The following is a 12,857-nucleotide window of genomic DNA, read 5'->3' on the forward strand; positions in this document are numbered from 1 at the left end:
ATAAGTGTTGTTAGAAAGTACTTTGGGGGAGGGAGGAGTGGGGAGTTAATCTTCCAAGCGTCGTTGAATGATGGAACTGAACTGGGAATAATAATAATTAAGAAAAAAATCTATTGAAGAAAGTTGGCTACTTTTCTACATCATTCAACTTTATTCTGGGGGAATAGGAGACAGTGTTTTTATCACTCTGTTTCCAAACCAGATAAATCACCCTATCTGCCAGCCATAACAGATCCTTCTGTTCTAGCTCTTTCTGTAGTTATTTTTCCTCTAGAGAGGGAGAATTGTAGCCCCAAACTTCATACAGAAGGATCCAGGGTATTCAAAACTTCAAAGGTCATTCAGACACCAGCTAAGACAGACCATCACTCTAGCATATGAGGATTCTGTTCAAAATCAAATCTAGGTAGTACAAATACTCAAAAGATTTTTCTTTCCATTTTCTATTTTGCCTCATCGCTCATATATTGTACTATTGAGCTATCTAAAGAAATAAAGCATGTTTATGTTACTGAGGTTTATTCAGCAAACTGTATTCTTCTCCCAGGAGCTCATCCATCAGTTACAGCCTCCATCTAAACTGGGGATGTGTGGATGTGTAAGTATGTCTGTGCACCTTTCTACATCCTGTTCCTGGCAACACCCCGATCGCATTACTTCAAAGAAAGGCCAATACTGAACCCAGACAAAACCTATAACCCTGCCAGAAACCAACAGTGGCAGGGGGACGTATCCTTCTTGCTTTCCAGAAACAACAACAGGAACCTGATACATAAGATAAGGACAACACAAACAAACAGTGATCCAGGCCCCATTTTCAGCCCCTTGGGGACCTGATGACACACAAGATTTTTGTCTCCTTGGCAATACAGCGTCAAGGCTTCCAGTTGAATTTTTTTTCTCTGGCTGCTTAATTTTAGAAAACTATCATAGGTTTTGATGCTCAATTAATCAATGCACTTCATCAGTTTTCATGGCCAACCTCTAAGCAACTGAACTAGTTCCAACGGAGGCTTTTAACATGTATAATCTTTCTCCACTGTTCCCCTGGCCTCACCCTCCTGAATTCTCTATGTATTTAAGAAGAGTAATCAAAACCACATTTAATCTTAATCTGGTTAAACAAGATGAATTCCCTTATTCTCTTCGTAAGTGAAACACTGCATTCCTGTAAAGTACTGGTACCCTTCCCTGTATTTTTTTTTAATTATTATTATTTGAGTAATAAAGTTATTTTTGGTTTTAGACAGTACATCTCTTCTAATGTATTCCAGGCTTTCTTGGTTGAAAAGTAAATCAGATTCTTTATTTCCTCTATGGCACTTAATGGATTACGTTATTTAAGACTGCAACTTTCCTTTTTCCAGAGCTTAAGTGGATCTTGGGAAGAGTACAGAAGTGGCAGTTCCGTTCAATGAAGGACACTACACTGTTGATGAAATATCATTACTCCTTTACTCCTTCTCTTCGCATCTTTCCAGTCATTTTCATCACGACTTTTGCTGATTTTGTGCCTGGATGGGATTGGTAAGATGCAAACAAGTTGCAATTCTGTAATAATTCTTTAACAGGAGTTCTGATGATCCCCTCTTAGCCTCTGTTTCTGACATTGTCTCAGATTTGGAGATGAAAAAGAGATTTTCAAGCACTGAGTAGGAGAACTGGTTGTTCTCTGAGAACATTTTGCTACTGAGTTATGCAGAATTAAAATTCGATTCATGTTGGCTATCAGGTTTCAGAAGAGCCACAAAACCAGTTGAAGCAAATGCTGGGGATTGTGGATTGCACAGATGGTGCTCCAGCAGCTCCGTTGTGGTTTCCTCTGCGTCGTCAGTTTAGTCCAGTAGGGACTGTCCCAAGTTATCACTTGCTGTTAGATCAAAGATCATATTTTTATATGAAGAATGCAATTATAAATAGTTTATAAAGCATTAGTAAATTATTAATAGGGAAGAATACTCGAGTCATGAATAACATGTTATAGATTATTAAAAGCACATCAGTTCTAGTAGTGCAGATGAATATAAACCTAATAAGTACACTATTGAACAGCCCCTAACAATTGATTTGCTCATTATTAATATATCTATTACTACCTTATTAACCTGTTGCTCACTATTTATGTGATTACCCCAAGAGTAAATGAATTTAAATTGATTTCTTTTGGAAAAAAAAGAAAAGAAAAAGAAACATTTTACAAAGCTCTTTTTGTAGGTTCTGAACTTTGATTTTATTAAAGACAAAACGTAAGCATTATTTTGTCCCTATAATAAATTAAAAATATGTCACTCACTATTTTTTATGGTTTCCCAGAAAGTTGTATTCCCTCTGCCACTGTGACCAAAACATTTCTCCATAAGCTGATCAAGTTGATATGCTGGCAGGGGAAAAAAGGAAAATAATTACATTGATCTAGAAGCAATGTTTGCCACTTGTCGAATGGAAGTGAACTGGACCGGTGAAAGTGTGGTACATGTGCAAGGTGGGATACCTGGAATGCATAGGTCTCCTGGTAGAAGATGTTAGCTGATTGTAGTTTTGGCATGACACTGGGCAAGGACAATGTAGGAGTAACGTCGGGATATGTTTCCTGGCAGCAAGGTCTGTCAGACTGTGGGATGATCTCCCTGGAGAAATGACGGAAGTCCTGTAGCTTGAGTCAATTAAAGGGTAGTCTAGACAAGAACCCACGAGGCTATTCTCTGAAGGGCCAGCCTTGTATCTGGGGAGGGAAATGACACAGGGCATAGAAAATGACCTCATCATTCTCTGTCACTCTTAGAATGAAGAGGTGATGTTGATATTGGCTATCCTACTGCGGAGGATGCTAGTGAAGGTGTTAATCATTGAGATGATTTTGTGATATGGGTGGGAAGGAATCAGTGAATACCACCATGACCCAAAAGAACCAGGAAGGAGTTCTTAGGAGGTGTCTGCTAGTTACTGTATTTTGGTGAGGATTGCATTAGCTTAGCATATGTGAAAAACTCTGGCCTGTGCCCAGTCAGTCAGTATTTGAGTTCTAAATGTTTAGATTTCATCATCTTAAACAGAAGATAGCTAAAGAAAAAAAAATTCAATTGCAGCACATCTAAAAAGGTTGGAGCATCCTATGCTAGAGACAGTCATCCTGGCTCCATCCACAGCTGCATTACCCTAGAATTAATGCTGTAGTATAATCAATACAAGGAGCACAAGGGTAATTGCACCTGGCTTTATTTCTCCCTTATGACAGACCTTGGCCCTATGCTCTGCAGCAGCAATGTCAGCTTGGTAGATCTGGTTGATGCAGAATAATGGTCCAGGTGGGAAAGTTGGCCCCTGGGGACTTCACTCACTGGAAAAGGGTTGCTGGTGGCAAAGAAGCTCCATAGGGACCTCTTTGTCCTCTGCTCCTGGCAAGTGGGACGTGATCAGCACCCCATCTGCCTGCATAGCTGTGGAATGCTGCAGTATCTCCTTGTTGGTTTTGTCAATTAATATATTATATATAATTATGTTATTTATTATATACTATCAGTGCAATTCGGTGTAGGGATGCTGCAGTCTGGAGAGCAAAAGTAGCTTTGAGGCTTTACAAGAACGCACCAAGCAAGTGCTTAGCTCAAAAGCTAACCCTACATTTCATGCAAACTGCTAAGGGTCAGTGAAACACCATCTGTGCTGAGCAATAGGAGGCAGATGATGATGGATTTTACCTTAATAAGGTAGGAGTTATTTTAGTCCCATGCAATAGATGTGTAATATAGCATAACAGAGGCACAACTGTACAAGCCATCCCGTAGTTGTAATGGTGTAATCAAAATTGCATTGTACTTAAAGCACACAGCAATACTCCGTTGTCCAGCAGATAGGGAAGATTAGCTTTATTTTTCTTTCCCTCACCCTATGTAAATTGCCGTTGACTGCTTTTGCTTTTGTTATTCATTTATTTATTTACTTATTTTCTAGAGCGAGTTCCCAACATCATTAAAAATGAATGCAGCCCTTTACATTTCTAAATACCGGAGGAGCTCCCATTAGCTCTCGCCCTCTCGTCAGTGTCTTTTCGGGAATATTGGAGCCACAGATGTGGAGGAAATGCGCCCAGCCGGTAGATAACGCCTGACTGCCCTCTGACCCTCGGGTTAAACTGCTGTCTGGGCTGCTCAGCCCCGCAGCCCCCCTGTCCAAGGGATGGAAAGCTGCCAGCCTGCCAGGGCATTGCATCTAGCACAGGGACGTGCACAACATCCCTCCCCGATGCCCTGTGTGATGGGGGATTGTGTGAGCCGGCACTGAGCTGTTGATCAGCTGTGTCTTCATAGCTGCCAACCAAATCTGATTAGTTTTTCCACTTTCCTGGGAAAGCAAATCTGCTGTTTATTGCCGGGGCCACCAAATCCCAGCTATTTCAAGTGATGCTTGTTAAAGCATATTATTATTTATTTTCCTTATTATGCAATAGCCACAAGGGTTTTTACAGTCTGTTGCATTGTAGGTAAACGGGTGGTTTATCAAGCTAATACAATGAGACTGGTGAGCCAGAGCCAGCGACTCTGAGCCTCTGGTGCAATAAGAGAAGGGAGAGGAAGAAAGAGATGCATGCAGCTTTGATGCAATCCTGATGACACTAAAGAGGGGCGAGTATTTGCCTTGATGTCCTATAGCTTTGTGAGCATCATCCTGAGTGGAGCGGTGTTCACTGGGAATGGAGCACTTGTTCCCCTCAATCCGTAATAACTCAAGGGTTCCTCCTCGCCACTGGCTGTAGTGGCTGAGCACCTCCCTGCCTCAGCAGTATTTGCACTCACAGTGGCACTCTGAGCTTACAGATGGGAAACTGAGATTAAATGGCTTGCCTTGAGTCATGCCAGAAGTGAACACAGATCCGGGAGATGATCTGGGGATGCTCATGTCATACACTGACCCCCTGGCTACCACATCACCGCCTCCCTGCCCAGCCCAGCACCTCTTTCCGTCCTCCAACATGAGATGAAAAACAGAGGTCACAACCAGTTACACTTAAGGCACAGCCTATTAGTGAGAGTAGTCATGGGGCTGCACGTCTTACAAATGGGACCTTTCTACTCAAAGTACATCCGGCATCTCAGCTCCCTCTACATTGTGCTTAGCTGTTGCCTACTCCAGATGTGTCCATATCTCTGTGGTGTGTGAAAAGCCTCCTGGGAGGACATAGAAAGCTTTTATTAGAGGCGTTTTTTCTGTACTCAGAACTTCCCAAGCTTTGCTTCAGCACTGACTGTCAGTGGGACACAGCCTGGTCTGGAAACATACAGATAGAAAAAAGTCTTGCTGTTCATCAGTTGCATGGGGAGGGTCTTCTGCTCTCCAATTAAAGGAATCTAATCTTAGTTTCCACTCTACTATTATTATAATTATTTTATTTTCATTATGTTTTTAGTGGATTTAATTGCATACATTCCCCCCCCCCCCGCTGTTATGATGAATGATATTTTCTTAGGAAAAAAAAAAAAACCAAAACAAATGATTTTCAAACAGGGGGAAAAGCAGTGGGTACTGTGAAAAGCTTAACAGGACGATCGAGGAAATTTTCCTCAGGTGAAAAGCACCAGTGGTTGGAATCTTGTTCTGTTATGCCTGTAGAAAAACTGGAAAATGGCACTCAAAGTGGAGTGGGTTGGGTTAGCACCTTCTTCATTAGGAAGCTGGAGGACAGAAAAAGGATGAATTGCTCTGACTTGGGCACAAACCGTTGCATCAGGCTGCACACCTCATCACTTAAACTTTATCTGTAGAATTGTAGGATCATTTAGGTTGGAAGAGATCTCTAAGATCATTAAGTCCAACCATTAACCTATCATCCCTCTCACACCAAAACCCCTCATACGCAGAAGTATTCAGGTCTATGCTTAAAACACACATAAACTTGGGAGAGCACGTCTGCTGGCAGCAGCAGCAGCAGCTGTACAAAAGCATCCTCTGCTTGCTTTCATCTCCTTCCTAATGGAAAGGAAAATGGAGCATAAAGATATTCTGCAGAAGGTTAAGTGCTCTCGTCCAAGTGCGGTGGGTTTGGAGGAGTCAATGAAGCAAAGCCAGGGGGGGCCTGGAGGGGATGCATGAGTTTCTGTTGTTTGGCTGCAGATGTGTTATTATAATTAACTTGAAAGTGGGAATGCGAGGGGTGAGCAGGAGGGAAGGTGAGGAAGCATTTTTATGGCAGGAGGTGAAGTCTGGGCTGCAGACAGTGATGGAGATGGCCGTCCCAGTCCCTCTAAGGTCATCTGTTTTTATGGGAGGCGAGGGGCAAAAAACCGGTACGTGAAACCCAAACAGGAAGGGCCTGATGGCACATGTGGAAGAGCTTAACAGACAAATGCTTGACCCAAGGCCTGGGTTACTGCTTACCGAGCAGCCCCTGTAAATATGGGCTTTGCTGGACATGTCGCTGGGTTATAGGATAACCCACTTAACTGGGTGATAAGGTCTGCAGCGTGGCTGTTGTTTATGTCAAGGTCTGTAGAAAAAAAAACTTGTTGAGTGGATGGTTGGCATCGGGGCAGAGATAGAAGGCTTTATAAAGCTGGACTGCACTGCTGAAGGAACCTATAGCACTGTGCTAAATGGCATTCCAGGCTGGAAGCGAGGAGACAAGTAAAGAGGGAAAAAGGACAAGATAATACCGAGAATAAAAGTTAATTAAAAAATAAAATCAAGGGAAATGTGTCTCTAAGGCCACTTCTTGCACAGAGACCACCTGTCAAACACTTCCCTGTCTATAAACCCAAGATTGGCTTCCAATCTCCTCTGCTGTTCTTTAATTTTTAATGTCTTTCCCCTGGTCTCACAGGTGGCTATTATAGGCAGAAGCTGTCGCCTGTATAGATACAGATGTGCGCGATGCAGGCGCCAAACGTGAGCATTCAGGATCCAGGCACTGACGCCAGTTGGGAGCAGGAGCTGCCAAAGGTTGTTTTCTTCCTTCTCCTTTCCACACCCCTGTCCCCTTCCCCTGTTTTGTGTTATTTTTGGATTTCCAAGATGTCATCCCAATGCCTTTGAGCTGACAGCAGCGCTAGGTGCTGAGCTGAAGGCAAACAGGTCAAGACGTGGTTTGTGCATGGGATTTGGATCCAAGAACCGTTGGTTTTAATCCAAGCCTCCTCTGTGTTGTGATACTTAGCTTCCCCTTTGCTGTGTTTCCCCCTGAAACACGGGGACGTCGTAATTCTTCCTTTACCTGACTCACAGGGGTGTTGTGAGGCTCCGTTAGTTAATTATAGTAAAGCTTCTGAATAATAATCATAATAACGTTTAGCAAATGAAAAGCGGGTATTATTACCGTTCAAGTAATGACAAGGCACCCTGCTGAAAGAAGCAAATAAAACGCTGATTATTAAAATCATTTGTATTTAGTGGTGCCCATGTAGTAGCTGCTTTATAAACTTAGAGATGCAATCTTGTCCCCAAGCCGTAACAATAAGTAATTCAAAGGGCTTTGTTGTTTGCTTTCCCAGGACATAGGAACAAACAGTTATATTCTGTAAGAAGGGACTTTTTTTTTTCTTTTTTTTTTTTCTTTTTTCTTTTTTTTTTTTTTTAATTAAGAGAGCAATAGGAAAAGAGAATAAAAGCAACATCTGGCTGAGATGAGGAATATGTGCAAGCCCTGTCTGAGCGCAAGCTGGCTGCTCTGCCCAGTCCCTCTCATTCTAGCATACCAGCACTAAACATGAATTTGGGAGAAGTGATGTGGGGAGCAAAAGGAGCTGGGGGGGCTCTCATGCACATGGGGGAGAGCTTTGGTCAATCATAGCAAAGGGAGAAAATTAATGATTTTGGAAGTAAACATCCATCTTTTGGTAATGCTATGTATCTTTTTTTCTTTTTTTTTTTTACCTTTTATGCCCTTTCAATGCAGCTTCAGATTTGAGCAGCTGGAAGGAGCTGTCAAAAAGTCACTGCTGTCAACTACCCATGGAAAAATGCCCGCTCCCATCAGAGCATCCCCACCGCAGCTGGTCAGAGCCAGCTGACACCAAAGATGTCGTCTTCAAAAAGGGTAAAAATAATGCACGGGGCTCTGGGGAATCTCGTCACTCTCCAGACGTGCTCTTTCTCAGTCCCACGTGAAAATAAGCAGTAGAGAGAAAAATCTGTGGAGTCATTGTTTGTGTTGATGTATGTTTCTGCTGATAGATGTGGCCAGTTACTAGGGCTTTTAATCCAGTTGGTTGAGGGGTTTTTTTTGGAATGTAAAATTAATTTCTTTTTTTTAAATGAACTGTATAAATAAAGTGGTATAATTGGATATTGCTCTGGTTGAGCTGATTCAAGGGCTGTAAATTGCACTCCATGTTTGCAGTGTCAGGCTCTGAGGTCTTTAGTTGCGTTCCTTAAAGATGACTTATGTAGTGTGTGGTGAGTGTTTGCTTCAGCAATTTGACTACCTCGAGGGGATCCCAAAATTGCTATGAAAGAAAAGGACTTGCTTGTTAATAAAGCCTCTTTGCTTCTGAGATGCAATATTTTGTCTTAAACTTGGCTTTTGATCCCAGGAACTGTTACTATTCATATACATCTGAGGCATGTGAATGTGGTACGGATATTTAGGCTGGTGTTCAGGTATTGCTCAGCGTGCATTTGTTCTGTACTGGTGGCGATGTGCTCTTGGTCTCACTGCACGTTTCTACCTCCTCCAAGGTCTTCGGTGGCTGATTTTGGAGAGTTGAATTGTAACTTGTTTTCACAAGTTGCTTGAGCAAAGACAAGGATGGAATAAGCTTTAAGGTACATTAGATAATTCTTTTCTGATCTTAGACACTGGCCATCAAATTTTGATTCATTTGTTCTGGACGGGCAGTTTATGAGACCCTGCCATTCATTGGCACAGCTGTGGTGTCCTTAGCACTGCAAGTTGCCAGGAGCAGGAGACGCTGTAGATATATGCGTTCCCTTTACCTCTCACAAGGTCTTGAAACTGGCATCTCCATGTATAATCAGGTGGAACAGAAACAGAATCCGTAGAGGTATCTCTCCTGGTCCAGTCTGGGAGAGGCACTTAGAAACTCTTCACTCTTATTATTTCTTTGTTTTATTATATTGTCATGTATAAACATCTTCGGGAAAATATTAATTAGTGTCTGTTCCTTGACAACTAACTCTAAATGGATTAAGCATGCTTTACTTGATGAAGCAAAGAGGTGTTGATTAAGAGAAATTGAATTGTATCCCTGAGATAATTTTCTATCTCTGCGTCTAGAGAATAAATGCAAACCAAAGCTTGTAGGAGAAACAGAGCTGCTACACTTCAACTACCTCAAAAATAACATTTGGCGCATGCATATTAATTGATTTAATATAAAAATGCTTGATCCAAACTTGTACTGAGACTTTAAATTGAGGTCCTGACCATACTCTGTGGTCACCAGAGGATCCCACAAGAATGGGAACGACCTGGCAATTTCCAGTTTGGATAATTATGTTCGCCTTCCTTAGTATTTCCCATGCCCTTTCAATTAGTATGATAATCATCTCCACTTTGTGACCTATACTGAAGTACAAGTGGTGGTGCTTGCTGTTACACTGCTGCTGTGCTCCACCCCACACACAGCTGTGTTTCGGTGGGGATGCTGGAGCTCAACGCTTCGGTGCCCATCAGCATGGGGTGGCATGGGACTCACTCGTGTGCTATTTTGGAGACGCTCCTGGATGAGAAATCCAAAGCATGTGGAAGAGCTCGCCTTAACCAAAGGAAGGACAAATTCATTCCCGGAGGTTGTGGAGAAAAGGTTTGATGTGGCACTGAGGGACATGGGTTAGCGGGCAAGATGGAAATGGGTTGATGGTTGGACTGGATGATCTTTTCCAACCTTAATGTACAAATGGAGGGGAGTCATTGCAGATTCAGTCAAATAGCAGGAAGTGAGGGGAGCTCCGCTGCAGCTCAAGGGTGAATTTTTAGCACGAGAGGTGCAGCCCATCACAGTGCCATGGAGGAATGAGGACGTGCTGCAGCTCCCATCTCCCTGACAGCGTGATTTAAAGAACTGCTCTTTGCTGGCCTGGCCTTGTGTCTTTCAGTCGCCTTGAAAGGGAGAGAGAGCTGCATCTCTGCTCCCTCACTGGCATTTGTCTTAAAAATAATAAAAATGAAAGAAGAAAAGCAAGGCGGCGTGTGCCTTGAGCGTGGGGGAGAGTTCTTGATGCTGAACCCCCTGATCAGCCGTTGAGTAACGATGGGAATATCTCACTGAGCTCCACATGATTTGTTTTCCATAATGATGTGGTGTTTCTTCCCACCGTCACCCCTTGTAACGGATCCACTTTGCACAGAGGCAGGAGCGCCAGCTGCCTCTGGGATAGCAGTTTCCTTACAAGAGAGATGTTGCTGTTTTATGTGTTTTCTGATGTTCAGCCTAAATGAAGTCTCTAAAGGGGGATCTGTCTTTTCCTAACAGCAATCATTTTTATATAAAATCGAAGGTATTCATATTATGTCTTCATCTTCTATATCTCAACTAGTAACAATATCACAACTACTCCCTCCTGACAACTATATTCATTTCTCATTAAAGATATTTCATGTTTTATTCAGGAATTTAAATGAAGCTATCAGAGCCTGTAATAGCAACAGTTTGGGATAATTGTATCTCATTGATGGCAGCCTCAAGAGTTCTAATTAATATATATTTAGCTCCCTGGCTGTCTTTAGACCAAACGCCTCACTGTGAAAGACAGGGAGAGGCGATAAGGGGAGAGGGGGAAGGGAACGGATTCCAAAATAACAACCCCATGCTGAAATCTGGATGGGAAAATCTGTCTTGCAAGAAGCAAGTGCACACTTAGGGATTGTTACTTCTTTTTTTTCCACTCGATTCAAAATAACTTCTGAGATACAGAAAGAAAAGAATGTAGGTTTACTCCCCGCTTGTTTGCTGGGGGGCGAATGACAAATACGTGTTTTTCCCCTCCATAGTGATGCACCTGATATCCAAGTCCAGATTATCAGTGCTCTGATGTTATTCCTTCTTCCCTGCCTCCCTTCCAGCACTTCTTCAGCTGGAGTCCTCCTCTCAGAACTGCCCAGCCTCATAGATGCGATTTGCTATGCAAACAGCTTCTTGTTACACTTTTTCATGGCATGTGACTGATTAGCCCTCACCATACAGCTCTTCATTTTCTTTTCCCCTTTGGACTTTGTTACCCCACCCCTCTTTTCCTTTAACACCACTTTTCTTTCCATTGTATGAAATGAGACTATAGGAAAAGGTTTGGGGGGGGTGGGTATCATTCTGTCACTGGAAGTCATAGCACTTGTATTCACTTACAAGCCTGAACTATTTTCTCAAATCACTTCAGTCTCTGACTTTCTCAGACTGTAGTTTATAAATCACTTTTGTGGTACACTATCTAGAGGGGATCAAGACCCCTGGAAGCTTGAGTCATATTGAATCGCATTGTGTAACGGAGAGTCATTAGGAGTTTACAGTCGGGGGAAAAAAGAAGTCTTATAAATAGGCTAATTCAACTGGCACTTATCTGTTTTAAAGGCATTATTGAGGAAGGAGGATGGTTTTATTATTTGCTCCCAATTTTGCTCTCATCAGCAGCAGCTAAGGGTGGCTCTTGAATAGGACAGGAATAGAGATGTTATAGACTTGCAGCCTCTCAACCCTCTCCCCCACTCACTGTTATTATTTAAGCAAGTACTAAAGACTGTTTAGAGGTTTATTTAACTGACTTCCGCATTGGAAGGCAATGCAACCTACCTGGATGCAAACTGCCTCAGTTTCTCCTGAATGGGAGCAACTTTTCTCTTCCTTCCTGCTGATTTTTTGAAGGTGTTCATTTGAGAGAAGCATCTTATGTAGAGCAGGGCAGGAGCTTTTGGAAAGGAAAAGGAATTTTGGTAGGAAATTTACATGGCAGCTGCGTTTGTTTTTTCCAGTCTATGACAGTGCAACTATTCCAGTACCAGTAAAACCCTTCCCTTCCCTTCCCTTCCCTTCCCTTCCCTTCCCTTCCCTTCCCTTCCCTTCCCTTCCCTTCCCTTCCCTTCCCTTCCCATTTATTTTATTTCCCTGGGGTGTGTTTCACTCATAGATTCATCAGCACAAAAGTGTCAACCCATGGGCATTGCCTTGCTGCTGGCTGCGTGTTCTTAGCTTCATTTGAAGGGAATCAAATACCTGGATATCCTCACTGCATGCTCACATGCTTACAGGTGTGGTAAAGGCAGAACAATGACCAGAAACAGGTGTCAGGCCCTCAGGAACCTCTGACTGGCTGCCAACAAGTTTGCTTCTAGCTGAAATAGCTGTTTTCTTTCCCCCTTCTCAAAAACAGATAAACAAATAATGAGTTATGTCAATTTTCAGTATAGTCTGCAGATCTCCATCCCGTGTCATCCACTTCCATGCCAACTGTGGGGTTGCTGCTCTAAGTGCAGGCAGGAATTTCTCACAGGGATAAAGAGAATCAAAAGCACGGCTTGGAAAAACAAGAGCGGTGTCAGAAGTTCAGAGGGTGGAGAGAACGGCTCGCAGTGACCGCTTGGGCTCTGAGCATCTCATGTGGGTCGCTCTGCTCTGCCCCTTCTCTTCCATAACCCGGGCTGGAAGCCAGCCCAGTGCTGAGAGATGGAGGGTCAGTCCACTTTTATAGTGGAAGGTCAGAAATGGAATGAGGCTGGGATGTCTCAATTGAGATTCAAGCGTATAAAAGTATAAATCAAAAAACAGCAAAATCCTTGAAGGGACACCTTGCAGCTGTCTTGGGAAATGAAAGGCTTTGAAATGAGAAGGCTGGAGAACAGGAGGATCCTGCAGCCTGTACCACTAATGATGCTCTTCAGCCTCGGATCGGACAATAACAGTCGTCTTGTTGTCTGG

At 42.9% G+C, this 12,857-nt stretch overlaps 1 long non-coding RNA gene across 50 annotated transcripts in view; it reads left to right on the forward strand.

The window, feature by feature from the left end:
• LOC107054254 overlaps positions 1-12,857 on the forward strand; it is a 95,374-nt gene that overhangs the window by 6,427 nt on the left and 76,090 nt on the right. For 48 of the 50 annotated variants that reach the window (XR_005862624.1, XR_005862635.1, XR_006931041.1 and 45 more), the window contains exons 4-10: positions 548-598; positions 1,368-1,527; positions 2,314-2,482; positions 3,952-4,093; positions 6,815-6,933; positions 7,886-8,026; positions 8,668-8,754. This is a non-coding gene — a long non-coding RNA (uncharacterized LOC107054254). The remainder of the gene's footprint in view (positions 1-547; positions 599-1,367; positions 1,528-2,313; positions 2,483-3,951; positions 4,094-6,814; positions 6,934-7,885; positions 8,027-8,667; positions 8,755-12,857) is intronic. The other 2 variants (XR_006931025.1, XR_006931027.1) reach the window with 2 other exon arrangements.

Source organism: Gallus gallus, chromosome 10, assembly GCF_016699485.2.
Source record: "Gallus gallus isolate bGalGal1 chromosome 10, bGalGal1.mat.broiler.GRCg7b, whole genome shotgun sequence".
Classification (NCBI taxonomy): domain Eukaryota; kingdom Metazoa; phylum Chordata; class Aves; order Galliformes; family Phasianidae; genus Gallus; species Gallus gallus.